The sequence below is a fragment of the Bubalus bubalis genome, chromosome 2, assembly GCF_019923935.1.
Source record: "Bubalus bubalis isolate 160015118507 breed Murrah chromosome 2, NDDB_SH_1, whole genome shotgun sequence".
Taxonomy (NCBI): domain Eukaryota; kingdom Metazoa; phylum Chordata; class Mammalia; order Artiodactyla; family Bovidae; genus Bubalus; species Bubalus bubalis.
The window spans coordinates 64,816,215-64,842,415 of NC_059158.1; the positions used below are offsets into that span (position 1 = coordinate 64,816,215).

Sequence of the window (26,201 nt, forward strand, 5' to 3'; positions counted from 1 at the left end):
ATTCAGATAATGACAGTTTTCCATTATTTTATCCAAATTATAAATTTTATTTGCCACTTCTCATTTTACTGAATGGGAACTCTAAGACAGGACTGAATGGAAGAAATGTTAATGGGCATAATTAATAAGATTTTTCTTATAACTATATTTTTATTTACAGTTTTAATATAAATTTATGGTTTTATTGGAACTATAATCAGAGATTATGGCCTATAAGATCTCTTCTGCAAGACTAAAGATGTAATGTAGATAATAGACAGAAGAGTACAGAAAGAAAGAGCCAATGATTTGAAAATAACTCTGCTGTTTACAAAGGCAACTACTGGGATCCTTTACCCAAGCTGGACATGTCTTTAAAAACTTAGAGCTATGCTAGGTAAAACAGAAAGCTCATACTAGAATATATCTCCATTCCCTGAAGAGAAAACAAATAAACACACAAAATAGCTACATGTATGACTTGAAAGAGATGTCTTATACCGAATAAATCCCTGCTTGGACTCTCCATCTGCATCCCAAGATTCAAACATTTTCTCACACTACCAACAGATCATCACAACCAAAGGATGAATGCCTATTTTTATCTGGAAAGGATCAGCAGACATTAAGACAATAGCAAATACAGCCATGTACATACAATTTTATATACTAATAAACCTGTAGATGCAATTTCTCAAATGTTGGTCAAAGAACAAGAAATTTAAATAGTAATAAATATTACCATGTTGTTTTCCCAAAATGTTAGAGCAATTTATTCTGACCAACAAGTATCTCAGTATTTATATTTTCAAATATTTTAAGTTTTCTAATCTTACAGATAAAATAATGATATTCCATTTTTGCTTTAATTTGCATTTTCCCAACCACTGAGGTTGATCATGTTTTTATATATTTATTGCTCATATGCTTTTTCTCTTATGTGAATTATCTATTTACATTTCATTTCTATGTTTATATTTAACAACAAATTTATAGAACTTTGTTTTAAAAGACATTAATCTTTTGCCATATGGATTCCCTTTGTCTACAGACTTTGTTAATCCTCTGCTTTTTTTAAATAAGTAGTCAAACAAGTAAATCTCTTGCATGTGTCCTGAGCATACATTCTTAAGATCTTCTCACTCTTAAAGTGACAAAACACTCTCGTTTGTTTTCTTTGACTGTAATATATTGCAGTCTTTATATTAAAATCCTTAGTATATCAGTATTCCATTTTGCCCATGAGAGTGGCAGGGGATAAATGTTGTCATTTTATAATTGTGAAGTCTAGGACTTAGAGGTTATATAAGAGGGCATATAAAAACAAAAACAGAAACAAAAAATGATTGGTGGTGGGGAAGAAAACCATACTAAAGGATCATTGTGTTTATCTTACTGTGTTGGCAGTTTAATTTTTTCTTAAATTTAGTCAGCAGTCTTTTCCTCAAGGGCTTCCCTGGTGGCTCAGATGGTAAAGAATACACCCGCAATGTGAGAGACCTGGGTTCTATCCCCAGGTTGGGAAAATCCCCCACAGGAGGGCATGGCAACCCACTCCAGTATTCTTGCATGGAGAATCCCTATGGACAGAGGAGCCAGGTGGGCTACAATCCATGGGGTTGCAAAGAGTTGGACGTGACTGAAGAACTAAACCAGGCAGCCAGCTTTTCCTCAGAATGGAGTAGGTGAGAGTTTGTAGTGCTTACATATAGCAAATGCATGCATGTTCTACCTACAATTTATTGGGTTATTAAATACCATATTCTACTGGGAGAATGCATTGGGAGAAATGTTTGAGGTCATGAGAAAGGTTGAAAAAGGTCAGGCGCATCACTGGTGGCAGCCTCTTCCCTCTCGGTCATTTCAAAAGTAAAATCATAAAACTGAGTGCCATACAAACAAGAGCTCTCCTGAGTTCTAGTTAAATGAGCATGAGGATATGTTTGTCAGCTTAGATAATAGAAAAAAATGTAATATAAACACCTTTCAGTTCAGTTCAGTTGCTCAGTCATGTCCAACTCTTTGTGACCCCATGAATCGCAGCACGCCAGGCCTCCCTGATGTGAGTTTACTCAAACTCATGTCCATCGAGTCGGTGATGCCATCCAGCCATCTCATCCTCTGTTGTCCCCTTCTCCTCCTGCCCTCAATCCCTCCCAGCATCAGGGTCTTTTCCAATGAGTCAACTCTTCCCATGAGGTGGCCAAAGTATTGGAGTTTCAGCCTCAGCATCAGTCCTTCCAATGAACACCCAGGACTGATCTCCTTCAGAATGGACTGGTTGGATCTCCTTGAAGTCCAAGGGACTCTCAAGAGTCTTCTCCAACACCACAGTTCAAAAGCATCAATTCTTCGGCATTCAGCTTTCTTCACAGTCCAACTCTCACATCCATACATGACCACTGGAAAAACCATAGCCTTGACTAGATGGACCTTTGTTGGCAAAATAATGTCTCTGCTTTTGAATATGCTATCTAGGTTGGTCATAACTTTTCTTCCAAGGAGTAAGCGGCTTTTAATTTCATGGCTGCAGTCACCATCTGCAGTGATTTTGGAGCCCAGAAAATAAAGTCAGGCACTGTTTCCACTGTTTCCCCATCTATTTCCCATGAAGTGATGGGACCAGATGCCATAATTTTAGTTTTCTGAATGTTGAGCTTTAAGCCAACTTTTTCACTCTCCTCTTTCACTTTCAACAAGAGGCTTTTTAGTTCCTTTACTAGATATTTAAAAAATCATTTAAAAAAATCACTTCACAGAAATATATAATAACATTCTAATGTAAAATAGGCTCACTGAGGCATAGAGCTATGTTTAGTCCATTCAATTAATAAGGGATTTATAGGGAGTCAAAAGAGCAAAATTACTAAAAGAATTAATTCCTTATAATACTCAGTGGTAGCCAAATAAAACACAGAAATATTAATTCAGATAATTATTTTAGGGCTTAGGAAAAAACTTCTTTCTCAGTATATAAGCAACAGAAAACCTCCATATTTAGTTAGATAATCCATCATTAGATTCAAACAATAAAATAAAAACCTGTATTCATTTTCCACAGCTGCTACAAACTACCACAAACTTAATGGATTTAAACAGACACACACTTATTACCTCACAGTTTTTGTGGGTCAAGAGATCATGCATGGCTTAAATGGGTCTTCTGTTGAAGGTTTACAAGGCTGCAGTTAAGGAGCTTGCCAGGGCTGGGTTCTCATCGGAGGCTGGACTGAGGAGGAATCTACTTTAAAATTTCCTCAGATTCTTGGCAGAACTCATTTCTGTGCAGTTGTGCAGAAAGTAGCTTTTACAAAAGCAACAACAGAAACTCCAGTAATACAGGCACCACAGTCTTATGTAATCATCTATCCATAATCAGTGCACGCCATTGGTTACAGTTACAGGGGCCACTCACACTCAAGGGGAAGTAATGAACAAAAGCAACTAACAACTCTATGGAGAAAATTAGGAGTCAGATTTGAATTATGGCTCAGTCACTTTCTACATATGCTTACTTGAGATACGTTCATGAACTTCTAAGGACTCCAATATCTTTATCTATAAAATGGAGTGCATTTATATGACTTATCTCACATGGTTCTTGTGTCAATTAGAGAAAATATTTAGGTACATTGAATAAGTCTGATACATAAGAGTTACTCAGCAAAACATGAAAGTCATTAGTATAATCACAGGATTCAAAGCCCACTGTGTACATAACACATTTCATGATATTATGAGATACTGTTTTAGAGTTTAGGTAATATCCTCTAAGGAAAATATAATTTATAAGGGAAAATGAGATAAGCAAACTGACTCAGCATGCACCAAAAGAAGCAGTCAAAATGTATACATGCACACATATACAAATAATATGTTTATGTTCCTTTGAACGCTTCATGTACATTAAACTTCAAGTTGCTTCTTTTGTTTTTGAGTCGCAATTCTTCCAATACATATCAAGCAACCTTGAGTGTACCTCTCAAGCTAGAGTACCTGAAGTGACATTAAATATACAGATTCCCAGACAGTAATCTCTGAAGATGGAACAGAGTCTACATTTTAAACAAGGCCTCTTATTTGGAGGACTGGATTTTTATGTAGAATAAATGTTTAAGACACATTGGCTTACTGTTAACCCAAAGAATGAAAGTAGATACTTGGCTTCAAGATCTAGGGAGTTAGGACATAAATATTACTGATTCTGACCCTGATTCCACTTCTGACCACCAACTAATGGTTCTGACTAAGCCCCTTTTCATTGGCTCATTTCCCTCTTCCTGCTTTTAGGGATATTAAAATATCAATTAATATGCAGATACATATAAATGAATACTAGGCAACATAACTTAAGTAGCATTAGGAGAACTAGATTGAAAAAGAACTTATCATTTACAGAGGATGGCTGGTTTCGTTATGCTTCAAAGGAGAAAGTGTTTGGATACTACTTAGAGAACAAAGGACTATGAGTAAAAATTTATATGAAAGAAAATATAAGGTTGCAGATGAAGTTTGGGCAGATTGCAATGGATCTGTATCTAGAAAAATAATGAATAATAACCTACAGGTGGTAGAAAGGATCTAATGAATCTAAAGGATCGAATGCTTTTGACAGGGAAAGAGTACTATTTGACAAACAGTTCTGTTCCTAATGACTTGAAAGATCACTTGGGCCTAGTAAGGCATTCATATGTAATCTGATCCTAATGCAATTAGTTGTTTGCAGGAACAACACAAACATAAACCTTGAGACTAAAGGCAAACCTGAAAGGAATCAAAGTTTTAATTAGTTACAACCATTTTAGGAATTAGCTCACAGGTTTGAAGAGGGGGAACAAAGCTACAGAGAAAGCTATTATTGCCATCTGGGACAACAATATGTAAGGCTTATAATAAGGTGACCGAAACCAAAAACCTGTAACGTCATTGATATATTGGTGGTAACAGTTTACAAGGGTTTGGACAAAACTTGTGGCTATCTAACCAGGAGAAAATGGTTAGATCGGGGTGGTATAGTGAAGGCAATAGCTATATCAATTCAGTTATTTGTAAAGGAAAAAGATCCCATATTTTATATTGTGAGGTCTTTAGATAAAAAGAATTATATTATAATATGGTGTTTGGAAATTTAAAGATTCACCAAGGAATCAGCACAGAGTTAACATATTAAGGATGTAGATTCTTTACCAAGTTATTCTGCTTTTAAAATATTCTTTATTTTTATATTATTATTCAACAAATACAAGCCACCTAATGAACGAGTCACCTAATACAAGTCAGAGGGAAAACTGGAACCTGTAGTTAAGCCAGCACAGCGCTGATCTCCCAAAGTGAAGCAGAAGTTTGAAAAGCGATTCTCATGTTAATCCATTGTATTTTCACGCCTTCCTATAATACTTTTTTCCTTCTGTTTTTAAAATAAAATGTAATTCTGGCCAAAAAAAAGGTTGAAATTGAGTTCTAGAAATTGTCTTTGTCTTCTAATATCACTTTTCTGCAAAAGTCAAATGTTTTTAAGACAGGAAGATATAGATATTTTTACTGTGCTGGGTATTAGTGAATCTTCCAGGTAACAACAGTACAAGCCAATGCCCTTACCTTGATTCTTAGTGCACAGTCATTTTATTACACTAAATCAACCACTTACAGTCTCTGAAGTAACTGTAAAGCACCATCATCCATTGCTAAAATTACTAAGACCTAGAATTAACTGACACACCAGCATAAACTGAAATTAACATAGTATCAGTTACTAAAAGCAGTTTGTTTCTTGATTAATTGCTTGATAACACTTCATTATGAAACAAAGGAAAATGAATTTGAATAAAACTCACACCACTTTTTGACAACTGCTAATGAATTCATTGTGCTGTCTATATGTATTTGGATCCTGTTTTAGGACTACTCTCTATAAACTTCATGGGTAATATGTTCTTTTCCCAGCCTTCTTTATGACAAGAAATTACCTTGTGTGGCAATCATTTCATGTCACACTTGATTTTAAAGATATGTAATTACAACCTGCATGCTGATACCCATAAAACTGCATGGAATAAAGTGTTAGAATAACCACATAATTTCAAATATTGCCTTTTTTAAAAACTCTTCTATTTTTCATTCTCCTCATTAATTTTATTATGATATATACATTGTAAAATCTTGCAAATATCATTGAAAGTTTAGTAAATAGAAAGTACTGTACTTTCATCTCATCAAATCTATAGACATTACAATCAAATGCTGAGTAATGCTCAAACTAGAATTACCATTCAGCCAGTATATGACCACTGAAGTTGTTTTAGTTCCAATTCAGTTCCATAAGATTAGTTCCAATGTATGTTTTTCATAAAATCTTTATACGTTTTAGAAGTATGCCAATATACTCTGATTTACTATATCAATCCTAAAAGTATTTAAACCTTCAAAAACAATTTTCCATTAATGGGAAGAATATCACAAATATACCACTCAGGTTAAAAATGATTATCATCAAATAGTAATGGTTTCTTATTTTGCAGTTCCTTAGGCTTACATGAGACTTTGAAATAAGAATGTATGGCTGTCATTACTAGAGGTAAGTAGGCTGCTAATTAACAGAAGCTTAGGAATTGAAAACATAAATTAATTTTTATTTTGATCAAACAGGTAAAGTTAATGTTAAAAAAAAAAAAAAAAAACCCTGACAGAGAAGGTCATACTAGACTCGCTTGTGTAGACATTCCTGACAACATCATGCTGAGAACAGAATCAGCTTCCAAAAAGCGTCAACCTAAATAAGATCATTCTGGGAAAATCACTGGGTTTTTCAGAGATAGATAAGAGTCAGATCAACACCACAGTAGGGATCTGTGCAAGAATAAGAAATTTTAAAGGGAAACGTTGCTTAGAAATATGCTGTAACACTGTCTACTTGATTAAACCATCCAGCACTTTCATTGTGCCTTGAGGCTTAAGAATAAGTGTATGCCATCACTGAAACAACACAGTGGTATTTGATATTTGGAATGTTGTTCAAAAAGAATGCAACTGATAAGATTATTAGAAAAAAAGCTTTTGCATTCTCTTATGAAATGCCTTTTCATAAAAGTGTCATTTTATAGCTAGATTTCATAGACATAAATAAAACTATTCCCCTAATGGGGTACTATGTACAATTATAAATGTTTATGCATTCACATAGATATAACAGCTGCTCATTTTGGCTTTGCTTTGGTTATTCTCTATTTTATTCTGCATTATTGCCAGAGAATCTTTGTCCTTTCTGAGTTCCCACTTCTCCATTCAACTTCACTGACAGTTATTTCTTCCCCTGAGAGCAATCACTGTTTACCATACCAGACTACACCTTGTGTCTTCACTGATAAACAATGACTTAAACACCAATGTCAAACAATGTCATCACAATTAAAGCAAATTGTGATGACAGTATGAAGCCTCCTGTTTGATTTACTGTTGCATAACTACAGCAGAAGCAAAGCAAGAGGAACATACCATGATCATATAAATGATGTGTCCCCACCACAGTATCTTTTACGTTTCCTCATTATTTAGTTATTTAACTAGAGTGCTGACTATAATTAACAATGCTGTATTACTTATTTGAAAGTTGCTTAAAAAAGTGCCCCCGCAGGTAAATTATAATATGAAGTTTTAAAAATACTAAAATACTATATTTTATAATCTAGAGATTCTAAGATTACCAAAATATATAATTTTTATGTTATGCACTTTTAATAACAAATATTTATTTGATTTTGGTAAAGTCTAATGGTCTGATCTGTTTTTGATGGTTGGAGTTTGGAAAAGCAGTCCCTAAAATTCAACTGGGCATCCGGAAATGTGAATCTGAGGATTTTTTCTTTTTTTTTTTTTTTTTTTTTTACACATGGATAAATCACTTTAAAGTCCAAGAATGGAGAACAAGATGAAATTGAAAACACAGAACAATTTTTCATAGCTTTCTCCAGCTTTCACCATTACTCTTCACCTCTTTCAAATTTAATTCCCTGTGTGAGGAAATACAGTCAATAGAGTTTGTGGCACAATGTACCTGAAATCATTCATTCCTCTGTGCCTGAGAGACTCTCTATGTTATAGGGCGCTGTGTTTTGGGTACTTACATTCTTTACTCAGCTGGGCATGTGTGAGGTACACCCGAAACAAGAAGAGTCATTTTAAAATTTGAGCCCAAAGTTCAAACTGGAGATTAGAATAATTTTCTAATAGAAAATTAGGCTCTGCTCCTTTTTGACACTGTTCTTGTAATAAATTTGGTACCATATAACTATTGGAGTTTCTTTTCTGAATGTCTTACAAGTTTTCAAGCATTTTATTTGACTATTAGCCAATAACGTCATTTATGAGACAATGAATCTAGTCATAACCTAGACTTGAAGCCTAATGAGAAAATGATATAAATGTTTACTGGTATGGATTTCTTTTGAGACAATGTCCTGTTATAGGTAAAACAATTTTGGGTATTTGTATTTTCCCAGTGATTTTTCAGCTCTGGGCATGCAGTTATCATTGAGCATTAATGATACATTAACTGTTAAAGGGCATGACCCCCATAGTCCCCACTCAGGTGAAAGCCAGGCTGCCAGAGCATTTTTAGTGCACACCAGGAATACATCATGTCCTCAAACACCAACTCAGTAAGACACCTGGTGATGAGGTGACAGCAAGAATAGCAAACTTTCCAACTCGTTTCTTTACGTCTCTTCTGAAGGAGGAATTTTTATGTTAAAAATCATTTATATGATATCTCTTGATATACATTAAAATGAAAATGGAATATTTTAGTGAAGATCAACTGAAACGTGACCTTGTGTTTTTCTTCAAGTTTCAGATTTTCATGGTGAGCCTAAACTGAACTTGATAGTTGCTAGGAAATGCCATTTATTTCACAGATAAATATACAGATGTATATATTATAGGAAATCACCCATGGGGCTCTCTAACTCAAATGCACTGGCTTTTATGCAACCTTATATTACTTTTACAGAGAAGTATTACTATTCATGTATTCCTTTTGAAACAGCAAAAACAAATCAAGTAAAATCCAAGTCTTGTTCTATACCTTTTTAAGGAGTTGTGATTGGAAAACAGCCATCAGCCAACATGCCAAATTCTTCTGTGTTTAACAGAGGGGACAGGGAATGCAGTTATCTTCTGACAATCAGACAAAAATTGATATATGTTGCAATTTTCTCTATGAGATGAAATACTTTTTTCCTTGTATGCCACTTTATCAATTTATAAAGTGAATAGATCTAATACTAAAAGTAGGTTCCAAACTTATGTCAGTTTTAAGGTATATAAGAAAACCATGTTTTAAAGGTAGCTTCAGTTCAGTTGCTCAGTTGCATCCAACTCTTTGTGATCCCATGGACTGCAATTAGATATTACTAATTGCAGATCCCCTGGAAATATGAGAGTGTGACATGATTAAACTTATAGTAAAATCTGCTGTTAGGAATCAGACTGATATTCTCCTAGGCAGAATATAATAACATCAATTTTCTTTCTTCAGATTATTCAAAATGTGCAAATAACTGAATTATTCCTCCTTTTTTAATTAGCTTTCAAAATGGTTAAAGGACATCTTCTGTATGTTATTCTTCCTGGAAAAGTGAAAATGATTATATATATTTTTAGACTTCCTTAATAAAATGTATGATCGACCTAAGTAGTTACTTTTTCTTGTTTTAATTGGCACATCAAAATCCAAGAGGAAAAGAGATAAGAGATAAGCTCTCTCTACTAAATAACTATGTCAGTTTTATAAAAGTTCTGTAAAACTGATGCCTTCACTATCTTTAAAGTGTATATGGCAGGTTATAGAAAAGACTCTCTCATAGCATAGTTATTTTGATACCATGACTCTTTTTCCTCTGTTGGAGCTGGAGTAACCAGTCTGATAAAGACAAGGGCTGTGCTATCACTGACTTTGGAAATAAGAGGACACTCAAGACTGGAAGACATATTGCTTTATTTTTTAGCTCCAATTTGCACCTCCCTTAGGACCAAAAAAAAAAAAAAAACGGTATTTTGGGGTGAGCAAATGCAGAGCACAAAAATAAACCAATTTGGCTATGAGATCTATTTATTCTGAATCTAACCTAATAGAGTTTTGAGTTAAGGCAGAAGTACATGGCCCTTCCCACACTGCCCAACGAACTTGATCCTCAAATCAAGGTAACAAAAACATCCAGGCTTTCTCTCAATGGGCATAAAAAAAAGAATATAACTGAAATTCCGATCTTAGAAAATATCCTAAAATTTTTGAACATGTGTTAAGGATGATCTTTATATTATTTATTTTAGGCCTTTTAGTGATATAAAGACTTGTGGTACTTAGTTTCTATAAAACTGAACACTTTGGGAAGCAGATATTTCTGTTTTAAGCTGTTAACATCTTATTTAATGACTGTTTGCCTGAACAACCTGAGATAATTTAACTTTCCAACATTCATACAACTATGAGTCAAAAGTCCAAGCTAGCATAATTCAGGAGACATTGAATTACATGACCATGTTCTATAAAGTTTTATAAATATTTTCCTCTAAATATCTTCCAACAATCTTGGCAGGGGCTTCCATTGTAAGAATACAAACTTAGGAAGACATATACACCAGCTTCAATCAAAGTCAACTCTCCATATGTTTGCAATTAACTTCTGGGTAGACAGTCATTTTGAAAGACTCACTTATCAACAAAAATAACAGAATTCTTCTACCCCCAGGTGAGAAGCGTGTTGAAAAACAGACTATAACATTTGTCCAGGTATATTTGCCAGTTGTCTGTAACCACCTTAAACACAGGATAGATGAATCTTCCTTGGAACATAGGTTCTCAAAGAATAACAGAATTTTACACAGTACTCAAACTGTGAAGCTACTGAATAAATGTAAATTGCTGGTAATTATAAAGATGGTGAAATAAGTGCACTGACATTTTGAAAAGGTTAGCTTCCAATTTTGAAATGGTACATAAGCAACTGCCTTGACACAGAAGCAGAAATGTAGTTCCTGCTTAGGAATCTGTCATCAGAATTTTGCGGATTCATGTAGACACTGGAAGTGAGGTATCTGCGTGACATCTCTTGGGAATGGCCTAACTATAAAATGTGCTGGTGATGAGGGCTATTTATCCTGCCAGACGGTACAGCAGCATCTTGCTCCAGTATGTCTGTACTCAAGAAGAAACAATAGTTTTAGGACTATTTCTTTTTAATATTCTACCTTTAAGGAATCGACTGGGTATTCCTTTAAATGCTTGGTTCCACTCTTTATTCTTTACTTCATTCAAAAATATTTATTAAGCATCTACCATGGTTCAGACACTCTTCCAAGTCCTGGATATACAACAGTTTGATTTCAGATATTTTGAGAATATTGGCCCAGATTCTATCATAATTCCTGACAGAGTGGTGGGTCAAAGGTATTAACTGAATGATATGAATTCAAATTAAAAGTTGAAAAATTTTGGCAACAGTAGACTCTTGAAACCAATAACAGTCATAAACGGATGCTTTACTCTCTGTGCTGCTGTTCAATATGGAAAATATGAAAAATCCTTTTATGAGCAGAAAAAGCATTCTATTTTTTTTAATCTAAATATTATCTTCATCCTTATTTAATTTTTCTCAAAATTTCATTTTGGATCCAATACACATTTCCTAGCTTTTATTATACCATATCTTACAGAAAATTACACTGATAATCTCAATAAGTTATCTTTTCTGCTTTTTGCAATCCTCCCACTTATTGAGTACATTTTAATTCAGTGAACTTCTAAAGAACCCTAAGATATATCATTATCCACCATTTCACCTCTGACTCACTTCTGCCCACACCCTAAAGCTCAATTTCTTTTCTTTTCAGTAAGCCTCTATGGCTAAAAATGATAGATAAGTGGATAAGAACTCACTAAGAGAAGTTTGAATTTTGCTTTTGCTACACAAAATACAAATGAGATGTTATGCAATTTTTGATCCTATTGAATTATAAGAAAACAGTAAGAGGGAGGTGCAGGCCCTATTTTAATCCTGATAATGTATGAAGCTCTAGATCAGGAACTCTCAATGTGCACTTCCCCAAATCATTAGTATAAGCATGACTGGCAATGTGATAAAAATGCATATAGGGAACAAACAATCTGTATTTTAACAAATCCTCCTAGTGATTCTGATTCACTGATGTTGATAATCACTGTTCTACATTTTTGCAGCTATCTTGCTCCCTAACACTGCTGCATCATTTGCTCTTTTCATGTAAGAAATTATCACATATAAATGTTGAAAAAAGAGCCATTATCCTCAATTAATAATCCGTATTTAAAGGCATTTTCAATCACTTTGCAAAAATCTGGATACAAGGTCATTGGGAAGATTAGATTTGATCTGTGTAGAACAAGTCCTGAGAAGGAGGTCACTGAAGAGTCTGAAGGGGTGCTGTGTAGTTTCTGAAGCCAAGAGGACCATCAGTGGATATCAATGAACACAACAATAAAAAGTTATATACCCTTAATTAGGAAAGTTCAAGTATACAGTGAATCAATGTGTGAACCAGTGTGTAAAACATAGCTTCAGATCTGGAAGTTTTTCCTCACAATAATCCAATATGAGTTCAGAATGATCCAATACAATACAGGAAAAACCATTTCATTTCAGAAATTCAGAATCATGCATGACTGAAGTTGATGAAAGTACCATGCTGGTTAATACAGGAATACAGAAGTCACAAATTCAGTCTTTCTTTTTCTGTGGAACATAAACCTTCAATGCTTGATGCTTGAGAGAATTAAACCCTGCTTTTACCATCAATTCAGAGAACTGACAGCAAGTATCTCAACAAAGAAACACCTGAATGCAACTCTGACGCACCAATTTTAAGTCTGTTTTCAAAAAATTTGTGTCAGCCTATTTTAATATAGTATTAATGCAGTATAGTGGTTAAGAACAAAGAGTCTGTAGCCAAACGAACATGCTTTGATTTCTGGATCTACTACTTACCTTAGGTAGTTGTTTCCCATCTGTGTGCTTCAGTTTCCTCAAATGTAAATTCAGACTCACTGCCTCTTATGGTTGCTATTTTGATTAAAAGAGTTAATATTTGTATTTTAACAAATATTTTTAAAGATTTATAAAGGATAGTATCTAGAAAATAGTAAGAATCTTGAAAATGTTCATTAACAAATATATGGACTATGAATATTTCAATTAGAGTTTGAGGCAATGTGTGTAAGCAAATTCTTACAGCCAAATAAAACTATACATAAAATTAAGACCTGAGTTGTATATAAAGATTTTACATATAGCATTGCTTTTATTGGTTAATCTTGCTGACAATTTTTTCTAAGTAACTTCTATTGAGACAATGTGATTTGCTCAAAACGTTATCTCCTTTGCAAAAACGTTACTCATTGACTATGAAAAAGGCAAAGAATGAAATTGTACTTATATTAATTAACAATTAATAGAAGACAAGTCCAAGTGACACTGTTTCATAAACATGTAAATGAATTTATTACTAGCAGGCTTTGGATTGCTGATATATAGTACTATAGTGTCAAGAGAAAAAAAACTCATTAAATATATAAGTACTCAAATGAAGCATATTGTTTGTATAAATTATTGATGTATATTATTTCTGACTGCAATAATCCATTTTCATAATTAAGAATCACTGAGAAAACTTTGGAGGAAAGTGTATTTTTAGAAGAATCTATAAAAATGTATTTGATTACAAATTTTTTCAGTGATTATATTAAGTACTGTCCAAGGAAAGTAAAAGAAATGTCATGATGTTATTAAAAAAGTGGTGCAATGCAGACTAGTATCAGTTAAAACCCAACCTGTATTCACTCAGGGAAATACAATTAGTTTATTAAAATTGAACAAGCTAATCACTCAACTTTCGATTTAACACCAATTTCCCAATTAAAAAAAAATCCTGTTTAATTTTATAAATTTTCAACAGTCCATTTACTTACTTTCTGCACAACTGCCAGAATTCTTAATCTTTTTTTTATTTTTTTGCATGAGAACCAACAATTTATAATGATGCATCCCATCAAGTAATTTTCTGATCCAGCTACAGAAGCAATAGAAAAGTCATATCTTTTGTCTTTCTCATGATAATTTGGGCTCCTCCCTGAAAGACCATCATCAATTATGTCTCAAGTGAATCTCCAGTTATTCCTTTGCTATAGTCAAAGCATCATCCTTATAAAATGGCTCTCTATCCCCTGGGAATCTAAAGCAGTATCATTGCCAGAAAATTAAGAAAAAAAAAATCCACTGTTTCACTAGAGTAATATTGCTGCTTATACAGAAAAAGTGAGAAAATAATGCTTTCTACTCACTGTGAGCTTCTCTCTTGGTCTCTGCATCTTTCTTCTCCTACTTTGTTTCTGAAAAACAAAAAACATTAAAATCTTTAAATGAAGAAAACATCATTGAAAAGGTATTTACATGATCTGCATATGCAGACATTTCATTATAAATACGAAATGATTAAAAAGTGAAATGCTGTGTTGTTGAAATATAGGGGCTACAAAGACAACCAGGGTTCTCCAACATGAGAAAACTGACTTAGGAATAGGAACTGGCTAAGTTACTCCTTCTGCCCAAAAGAAAAGCCTACAAGGAACCACTGCAGAGGGAACATAGCACTGATAAAATTAGTAAAAAGGAAATATTCAAAAAAAGATCAGAAAAAAAAGACACAAATAGCTAAAGGGCTGGGCCTTGATTTGGAAAGAATTCATAGATAAGTAACAGCTAAGTTGTATTAGGCATTTAGAGAAAGCATTATTAGAAGTAACCCTAAGCATTAACAGAACTAAGACTTTGTTATTTAAAAATCTAAACTCTGAGCCTACATTTATACAAAGGTTAAGTGTTGTGCAATTGAGAAATGATCAAGTTGGTGATGATAATACTAATGATAAAAGCTTTAAACATATCAGACATGTGGTACACAATTCATAAACATTATTTTATTCAGTTCTCAAATATTTAAGCTAAATCTATTGTCCACTCTTGCAAAAACCAAGGCTTACAATGGATGGTGATTTGTCCAAGATCACCAAATCAGTAAGTGGCAGAGTCAGTACTAGAAAAAATGGACATCAAAACCAGTGCTTTTAAATTGCTGAACAAAAAAGACAGAGTTTTACTAGAGAGTACCATGGACTACAAAAAAAATGCATCACCCAAAACCTGCAAGATGAGGAAAATGGAGATTGACAAGATGAGAACAAAGACCCCAGTTTTACCCGTACCAGCTACTAGGTATTTCAGCTTATATAAAGTATGAAGACATTAAAAATAAACATAAAAATGTCATATATAATATTTACAATTTGTCAGACAAATAATTATGTTACATGGATGGTGCACTACTCTCAATCCATTCAGTTGATTTAGTCATTTGATTAATCCTTTGGTTAACTTGAAATGCTTTAAACTAAAGGTATAATTTTATGTAGCTATCTGACCTGAAGAATACAAGTTTATTCTAACCTTTAATTCTGATACATAGAGTGGACAGATAATTGTTAGTGATTTTGAATTATGTATTATCAAATTTGGGGCTTCCTTTTTTTGTAAAAGATGCTTATAATTCATTACATTAGAGAGTATATTTTATGTTTTTTAAATTTTATTAAATTTTAACTGCTTGAGGATAATCTATGTGCATTTGAAAGTGAAAGAGGAGAGTGAAAAAGTTGACTTAAAGCTCAACATTCAGAAAACTAAGATCATGGCATCTGGGGGAACAGTGGAAACAGTGTCAGACCTTATTTTTCTGGGCTCCAAAATCACTGCAGATGGTGATTGCAGCCATGAAATTAAAAGACGCTTACTCCTTGGAAGGAAAGTTATGACCAACCTAGATAGCATATTCAAGAAGCAGAGACATTACTTTGCCAACAAAGGTCTGTCTAGTCAAGGCTATGGTTTTTCCAGTGGTCATGTATGTATGTGAGCGTTGGACTATAAAGAAAGCTGAGTGCCAAAGAATTGGTGCTTTTGAACTGTGCTGTTGAAGAAGACTCTTGACAGTCCCTTGGACTGCAAGGAGATCAAACCAGTCCATCCTAAAGGAGATCAGTCCTGGGTGTTCATTGGAAGGACTGATGTTGAAGCTGAAACTCCAATACTTTGGGCACCTCATTTGAAAAGACCCTGATGCTAGGAGGGATTGAGGGCAGGAGGAGAAGGGGACGACAGACAAAGAGATGGCTGGATGACATCACCGACTCAATGGACATGGGTTTGGGTAGATTCCGGCAGTTGGTGATGGACAGGGAGGCCGGGCGTGCTGTAGTTCATGGGGTCGCAAAGAGTCAGACATGACTGAGGAACTGAACGGAACTGAACTGATTGGAAGAATATTCCTCAAAGATATTAAATGCTGTTTAGACTTAGTAGGCCACTTCTCCATCTTTCATCTGGGATGGTCTTAACAATGTAACTGCCCCCTCTACTTTCCCTTTCCTTAAACGTTGACAAAAGAAAATAAGCTGTGGACAGTGCTTGTAGTAGGAATCACCTTTACAAGGCAGTCAAGCAATAAAACAAGCTTTTTTCCCAAAGCCTTGTACACTTTAAATTTCAGAGGAAAGTAGCAAAACAAGTAACAGGAAACTACAGCCAAACTAGAGATCAAATTGCCAACATCTGTTGGATTTAAGAGAAAGCAAAAGAATTCCAGAAAAACATCTACTTCTGATTCATTGACTATGCTAAAGGCTTTGACTATGTGGATCACAACAAACTTCGGAAATTTTTTAAAGAGATGGGAATATCAGACCATCTTAGTTGCCTCCTAAGACACCCACATGCAGGTCAAGAAGCAACACTTAGAATCGGAGGTGGAACAATGGATTGGTTCAAAACTGAGAAAAGAGCATATCAAGGCTGTATACTGTCACCCTGATCATCTAACGTCTATATGGAGAACATTATGTGAAAGGCTGGACTGGAAGAATCACAAACTGGAATCAAGATTGCTGGGCAAAATAACAACCTCAGATATGAGGATGATACCACCCTTATGGCAGAAAGTGAAGAGAAACTAGAGAGCCTCTTGATAACTGTGAAAAAGAAGAGAAAAAGCTGACTTAAAACTCAAAACTAAGATTGTGGCATCTGGTCCCATCACTTCATGGCAAATAGCATGGAGGAAAAGTGGAAGCAGTGACAGATTTTATTTCCTTAGGTCCAAAATCACTGTGGAAGATGACTGTGCTGTGCTTAGTTGCTCAGTCATGTCTGACTCTTTGAGACCCCATGGACTGTATCCTTCCAGGCTTCTCTGTCCATGGAATTCTCCAGGCAAGAATACTGCAATCACGCAATTCAAAGATGCTTGCTCCTTGAGAGAAAAGCTATGACAAACCGAGACAGTATATTTAAAAGCAGAGACATCACTTTGCCAACAAATGTCCATATAGTTAAGCTATGATTTTCCAGTAGTCATGTATGGATGTGAGAGTTGGATCACAAAGAAGGCTGAAGGCCAAAGAATTGACAGTTTTGAATTGTGGTGCTGGAGAAGACTCTTGAGAGTCCCTTGGACTGCAAGGAAATCAAACCAATCTTTAAGGAAATCAACCCTGAATGTTTGTTGGAAGGACTGATGCTGAAGCTAAAGCTCCAATATTTTAGCTACCTAACGAGAAGAGTTGACTCATTGGAGAAGACCCTGATGCTGGGAAAGATTGAAGGCAAAAGGAGAATGGGATGACAGAGGATGAGATGGTTGGATAGCATCACTGATTCAGTGGACATGAGCTTAAACAAACTCGAGATAGTGAAGGACAGGAAAGGCTGGTGTGTTGCAGTCCATAGGGTGGCAAAGAGTCGGAAAGGACTTAGCAACTGAAAAACTACAGCAGAAATATTAGACTTATCTAGACATTGTCTTATATTCTCTTCAGAGCATCATGAAACGCACTGTCAACTGGTATCACATGAAACTATACCAACATATTTATCCTGGTCCTTACAATGTTTGAGATACTTATTCAAATAGACAATTTTCTGTATTCTGGCACTAACGTTTTCTCCCTCAGTGCCTTCAAGAGATTTTTTGTATCTTTTTGACTAGCTAGAATGAGCTGAATTAGCCTCTGTGCCTCCAAAATAAATAAGTAAACAAATACATAAGTAAATCTGTTAGATTTCTATATTGCAATTCTTAAATTTGTTTGAGTTATATCAGCAAGATAAAAGTATAATAAATAACCACCTATCTCCACTTTCACACAAAATCAGATGAATGCCTCTCTTGCTTGCATCAAATACCGGAATAGTTGATCAGCCAGCTATTTCTATAATAATATTGAAAACATTTATTGACTGCTTATCATGTATCAGGGATTGTGATTTACCAATTCTTAAAGTAACTGTAAGAGGTACCAGTCTCTTAGTATTCCAGTTTCATAGCTGAGGGAAATAAGATTCAGATAAAATCACTTTCTATGACACAGCACACAAGCTCACACTGTTAGTAGATTGGAATTGGAGCCAAGTCTTGAATTCAAGCAGTTTGTCTCTAGGGTTCACGTTGTCATCACTTCCACTCCCCTGCCTCTCATTTGAAACTTTCTTTTCCCACTTACTCTCATGGCAAGCTTTGCTCATGGATATCATCGTTCCTTTATGAAGCAAATTCCTAACCACTGGTACCACTTTGTATACCTGTCAATTAAAAGTTACAATTACATTTTTATTATTTCTCTGATCTATATCCTAACAAACTGATCACACATATATCTACCAATAATCATCTATATTTCAATGATCTCCAAATCTATATACCCACATTCACATATACCTTCAGTTATAAGATTAAGTTCCTGTCTTACTACACATCTATTTTATTTCACATCAACCTGTCAAATTAAGTATATCCAAATCTGAACTCTTTTCATCCCCGTCACTGTCTCCTGAATTTCCTACATCATTTTTGAGATACTAACATTTGCCATTCTAGTATGGCTCAATTATATCCTGTCTAGAAATGTAACATCATTTTACTTAGGCTTTGTTCTCTAGTTCATGCTTGTATTCCATTTTTTTCTATCCAATTCATGATCAAACTCTGTTAATATTTACTACCTCCTAAAATCTCCTTATCCCATCTCTTTCTGTGCATTAAAACTGCTTTCATAGAAGTCTTCATTATATCTCACTTGGATGGCTAAAAGTTTGTCCTATTTTTTTTTCATTTGCTTCTCTTCTCTGTCCTTTTTAAACATATTAAAGATTCAGAGTTATCTCAAACTCAAATTCAATCCATTTATCTACCAGGAAACAATTCCCTTAACCCCTATAAGATAAAGGTAAATTCCTAACTTTGACAAACAGCATTTCTGGACTTCACTCTTCCTAATCATTTAACATAATCCCTTGCCTGCCACTCCGGCTCTTGAACCTGATTCTTCTGTCACATTTGATTGCTTGAAATTCCCCATGCTTTCTCATATTTCAGTGTCTGAGCACACATCACTGCATACATCTAGATTCTGTTTGTCCTTGTCTTTACCTTGAAATTCTTTCCTTAAAGTGTGTATCCATAATACACACGGTCATTTTATATTGTTACTTCTTCATTTGTGACCATTGTACATATTATGGTCATGTCATTTCTCAAAGTTAATTATAATGATGTTTTTGTTTACATTACTGGATATAAGTTCCTTCAGATCTTGGACTGAAATTCTTCATTTAAGCAGTGCCTGTGAATGCCATAATAGGCATACAATAAATATTTACTGAATAAATAAATAAATGGATGTCTGGATGAATGAAAAGGGACATATGTTCTGGACTTCAATATACAGGCAGGAAGAAATTGAATCTGTGTCAGTTCCCCTGTCATGAAGTGAAGTGAAGTCACTCAGTTGTGTCCGACTCTTTGCGACCCCATGGACTGTAGTCTATCAGGCTCCTCCGTCCATGGAATTTCCCAGGCAAGAGTGCTGGAGTGGATTGCCATTTCCTTCTCCAGGGGATCTTCCCGACCCAGGAATCGAACCAGGGTCTCCCACATTGCGGGCAGACCCTTTACCGTCTGAGCCACCAGGGAAGCCCTCCCCTGTCATAAGTAACTATAAATATATTTTGCTTCCTACTCCTTAAAGTAAAGTAATACTAGCCTTTAACAATATTTTAATTTTACTATATATTCCTTAAATTTACTGAGGTGAAAAAAAACTAGGCATTTTAGTTTGAATTGCTATAATTAACATATTCAAATTATGATTCAATGAAGCAATCTGTACAACATTTAACACATTCTAGCTCGTAAGAATGTGTTAAGTTCTCAAAAAACTGTAATTGAATGATATCAGTTATCTAAAAGTATACATTGGAAACTTTACTTTCATAAAGTAGTAACTGAACTCAAACATATTGCTTTTTAAGTAATATGTGATCATCTAGAACAAACAGAGGAAATACAAAAGAAAGCATTTATCTTCTAATAACCACTCCCTAAATTACCCAAATATAATATATTTAGCACAAAACATGAAGTAACTCTAATAACCCAAGGTCTAGTCCTCTAACTATTCAATCAAATTGAGTATGGAGAGTTCAGGTTATTAAGTAGACATATTTTCTGCCTCTAAATGTCACTCTCAAACATAATTTGATGAATTATACAAAGAAGAACATAAACTATTTGCATAAAATATTCCATGAAATATACTCAACTTCTGTTGAAATAACAAAATAATGGGCCCAAGTGTTTGCTGTCTAATGGATACTGAATAAAATGCTGTCAAACTCTTTTAGAGTGAAGCAAAGGCTGTACTGAGGAACATAAAGAATAATAAACGAATATTCAGTAGCTTTACAAAAAATGATTGGATTTTCAATTGCATTCAAAATGACTATTCAAATCAATAACCTATTATTTCAGAGGACACAGTCTATTTCATAAATATGGGGCATAATAATTAAAAGTGTTGTTGTCAATAGGCTAGAGGTTAATTGCAAAAGCAACCAGAAGGCCAGTGTTCTCTGTGCAATATTCAATTTTAACTGTCAAGTATAATGAGCATTTGTGCATTTGCAAGAAATGTTTCAAAACCAATCTTGCATTGAATCAAAAAATTGTAAATATTTCATAAAAATACTTTGAACAAATACTAAAACGATATCTAGGAAGTTACTAGAAGCTACTTAAAAGTTTAAAAAAATATGCAAAATAGATAGCCAGTGGGAATTTGCTGTATGGCTCAGGAAACTCAAACAGGGGTTCTGTATCAACCTAGAGGGGTGGGAGGGGAGGGAGATGGGAGGGAGGTTCAAAAAGGAGGGGACATATGTATACCTATGGCTGATTCATGCTGAGGTTTGACAGAAAACAGCAAAATTCTGTAAAGAAATTATCCTTCAATAAAAAATAAATTTAAAAAAAGAAGTGAAAGTTTAAAAAAATGTTGTTTACTTTTAAGCATGGCTATGTGAATTTTCAATAATCCCAGCATGTTCTATTATTCAGTAACATGGTTCTGTAGATTCACTGTTATTCTTAACAATTCATACTACTCATATAAATCATTATATAAATTGGCTAATTTGGGTTTACAAGGAACTAACTTAGAAATTTGTATTTATAATATAAAAGAAAGGGAACTGTGAAATAAAAGAAATGTAATATAATTATAAGATTGCTTTTACTTATTGAATTTTTATGCTTATAATGAGGTTCTTAAGCTTATATTTGCTTTATTGACACTGGAACTACCAAAATAATGCATTTAGATAAAATAATGTAATGGCATATAGAGAAACATCTCTCTTCTCTGCTTCAATTTTGTATTCTCTCAAATGTAACTCTTATCACTAAACTTATTATATATTATTCCATATATTTCTTTACATACAGACAAACATTTGAAAATATATGCTTATACTTTTAGTTGCTTACAAACACTGGTAAAAATATACACAAAGTTCTGCCACACTTGCTGCTTCATCATGTAAAATGCACATCTCTTAAGTGAGCAAGAACAGATCTAATCAGCTTTTAATGACTGTATGGTATTTCTTACTATGAATGTATCATAACTTATTCAACTGCTTCCATTTTTATGACATTGAAGTTATTCTCAGTGGGTCTTTTCATGTTAAAAGTAATACAGAAATAAATCCAAATATATGTCCCTACATGTTAACATACTTATTTAAATCTCTAAGAAAGATTTTTAAAGGGTGAAATGACTGGGCCAAAGATATACATGTTCCAAAAATTATTGTTAAATATTGTGAAATATTTTCAAAAGTTTGTACACATTCATATATTACTGATAATAATATGTAATTGTTATTCAATTATTATTTAACATGTTAGGTAGACTTTAGCTAATATAACAAGATAGGAAAACTGACAGCAAAAATTTGTAAACAGAAAGGCAAAATATTTAAAACTACTCTTCAATATTTAACTATATTGTATCATTTTGTGTATCTAGTAACCCCAAGAGATTCTATTAAAAACATTAGAATTAATAATTAACTTGGTAATGTGTTTATATACAAACTAAATATGCAAATTTAAGCTGTTTTTCAGCGTAAGCCAGTTGTAAATGGTATTGGAAAAATAATCCACTTGCAATAAAACCTAGAAATATAAAAGTATCTAAGAATAAATTTACCACAAGCTATAAAAGAAAAAGAAATTAACATAAATATAGTGAACCCATAAAAACAAAATAAATGAAAAGAGATAACATGTTCTAATATGGAACACATAAATATCACTTTTTTTCAAATAATACTCATGTAAGACAATTTTTATCTGACTCCAATATGTTAAAATTGGATTACAATGATTGAAAATGTTACAAAATAATAAATGTGGAAAATTGTCAAAATTTTGGAAATGTGATAGCTACTACACCTACCATCTATTAAAAGTTATTACAAGACACTGGAAGAGTAAAGTTGTTATAGCATTTCAACTAGGATTAGATCCATGTCCATGTCAAGCTAGATGATTTAGAACAATAGATAGAGTTCAAGCAATACAGCAACAGAAAAACAAGAAAGGACATCTTAGAAAAGACATTCCGAGTGGAAGTCCATAATTATATGTGTAACTCTACCCAAATTTCTGAGGAGCCCCTGGTTTCACATGTATGAGGCAGAAACCAGGCAGTCCAGCTAAAATTAAATGAACTAACCAGAGATTTCTTCTGCCACCAAGTGCAGGAGAGGCACAAGTTCAACTACCATCATTGTTTAATAAAGCAAATACCACTACTCTTTAGAAACAGAATCCTGAATTTCCCAAAATATCACAATATTCCGGAGACAGTTCAGATCTCTAGGCTTAGGAAGAAAAAGGAGAATGTAAGAAAAAGGACCGACTCTGAGATGACCAAGACGTTAAAATAGGCACATACCATAATTGTGTTCAAAGACTAGAGCAATATATGCTCATAATGAACACATGGGAAATCTCAGCTGAGAAACAGAAATTATGAAAATGAGCCACATGAAATTATGAAACAAACATATAATATCAATTTGTAAAATTCAGAGGATGATCACAATATCAGAATGGAGATTTTTTTTTAAGGCATGCAAATTGGCACATTGATCAACAGAAACTGTGAGGTAGGGAAAATACATTGTTCTAAAATAAAAAGGTACTAAGGGGCCGTAGGACTATATCAACAGGTTTAACAAAAATGTAACTGGAGTTCCAGAAAGAGAAGAGAGAAAGGAGTAGAATTTTTTTTTCTTTTGAAGAAACAATGTCTAATAAAACCTGAATTTTGGTGAGAGACATAAATATATGAGTCAAGAAGTTCAATAAACTTCAATTATGATAAAATGCAAATACAAAGTAAAGGACACCTACACATATTATAGTCAAATTGCTGAAAACCAAATATAAAGAGAGAAATCTTGAAAGCAGCTAGAGAAAAACAGCACATTATCTAAAGAGGAAGATGACAGATAGTTGATGACACATTAAATATAATGGAAGAAACTGTCTAAGAATGATGGTGAAATAAAAGTAAAATATGAAAAAAAGATATGAAAAAATTAAGATATCTGTCACCAGAAAGTAAGCTTCACAAGAAATGCAAAATGAATTCTCAGAGTGAAGTGAATTTATATCAGACGGGAATATGCATTTGAGGGAAGAAATAAATACAACCAGGTATTGTAAGTTTGAAAACAAATATTAAAAAATTTACTCAGTATCCTTAAAATGTATACAAGTTTTGAAAGCCAAAATTATGGCATCATAGCATGGGGCTTATAATGTCTGTAGATGCAATATATATGTCAAAAATAATATAAAGAGGGCATGGGGAAGTATGGTTGCAAGCATATATTTTATGAGAAGTGATACAATATTACGATAATTCCAAGTAGGTTGGAAAAAAATTAAGGATGTATCTTAAACACTAAGAATATAATTCAAAGAGATTTATCTAAAAAGTCAATAGATTAAAGAAAAGTCTCAAATATTTGACTAGCTCTAAAGAAGGCAGATGGAGAAGGCAACGGCACCCCACTCCAGTACTCTTGCCTGGAAAATCCCATGGATGGAGGAGCCTGGTGGGCTATAGTCCATGCGGTCGCTAAGAGTCGGCACGACTGAGCAACTTCCCTTTCCCTTTTCACTTTCACGCATTGGAGAAGGAAATGGCAACTCACTCCGATTTTCTTGCCTGGAGAATCCCAGAGACGGGGGAGCCTGGTGGGCTGCCGTCTATGGGGTCGCACAGAGTCGGACAGGAGTGAAGCGACTTAGCAGCAGCAGCAGCAGCAAAGAAGGCAGAAATAGGATCAGAGAAACAAAAAAAAGAGAGACAAACAATAAACAGTAAAATAAATGGTAGACTGAAGTCAGAACATAACAACAGTTAAATTTTACATTGTCTAATCATTCCAACTTGAAAAGCAGTGATTATCAGAAATAAAAAATAACAGGGTTCAACCCTGTGTTGTCTGTAAGAGTTTAAATATAAAGACAAAGGTAGAAGGAAATTGATAGAAAAAAACTATACATGCAAATAGAATGCATAAGAGCACTGGAGTGGTTATATTAACACCAGATAAAATAGGTTTCAAGACAACATACCAAAATTAAATATTTTGTGGTAAAAGGTTAATTCAAGGACATGAAAATCATATATGTTTATGTATCTAATAACAAATCTTCAAAACTCCTAAAAACAAAAGTTGACAGACTAAATGAATGAAATAGATAAATCCGCAAAATAGTAGATTTTAACATCCTTCTCTCAGCAACTGATAGAATGACTCGAAAAAATATAGAAAATCAGTACACTAAAATGGGCACTATCCATCAGGTTGGACTAATTAATATTGATAGAATATTATAGATGGCATCTGTAGAATACACATACTTTTAAGTATGCATAAAATTCATCGAGACAGACTATATGCTAAGCCATAATCCATGCTCCAATATATTTAAAAGAATTAAAATCACACAGAATTTGATTTCTCTCACCAAACAGACCAAATTAAAGTGATTTATAAAGGAATTAAAACATACTTATAAAGAATCCCTGGGTCAAATTAGAAACCACAATGGAAATTTTGTAATGTCTGAAACAAAATTATAATGAAAATATAAAATACAAAAACAGATAAAGCAATGTTTTTGAGGGATTTATAGCTGCAAATTCTAATGAAGTGAATATTATTATAAGATCTCTGTTTTCACTATACTACACGAATCCATGCATATGTGCACTCACACTGCTTATGACCACTAGAATAGAAAAGTAGCTAGAACAGACTAGCAACCAGAAATAGTGGGAAGTATATGGAAATATATCCTTTGATATAAGGAAACTAAGGTCATAATTTTAAAATAAATTTTTATTTTATTGGAACATGATAGTTTATTTTAAAAAATTAAAATTAGCTAGACATTAGGGAAAATACTATATCACTATCATATGAGTAAATATTTCAATTTAATAATAAATAAAAGAACATTTGAATTACATTGTCATTTATTCTTAAAATAGAAAAATGGGAATCCAGAAAGTAAACTATTGATATTATAAATCTCATAAATTTTAAATTATTCATTGACAAAATATATTATAAACAAACTTAAAAGATAAATAACAGATTATGAGAAAAGATATGCAGCACATCTCAGAATACAGATTTCTTTGCTATGTAGAGTTTACA

At 33.6% G+C, this 26,201-nt stretch overlaps 1 long non-coding RNA gene across 5 annotated transcripts in view; it reads right to left on the bottom strand.

Moving 5' to 3' along the window:
- Nucleotides 1–26,201, bottom strand: part of LOC123330649 — a 443,928-nt gene that overhangs the window by 11,423 nt on the left and 406,304 nt on the right. For 4 of the 5 annotated variants that reach the window (XR_006546725.2, XR_006546717.2, XR_006546708.2 and 1 more), the window contains 3 exons: nucleotides 14,348–14,395; nucleotides 12,996–13,070; nucleotides 9,842–11,170 (listed from right to left, as the gene is read on the bottom strand). This is a non-coding gene — a long non-coding RNA (uncharacterized LOC123330649). Of the gene's footprint in view, nucleotides 1–9,841; nucleotides 11,171–12,995; nucleotides 13,071–14,347; nucleotides 14,396–26,201 lie in introns of those variants that run through there. The other variant, XR_006546723.2, reaches the window with a different exon arrangement.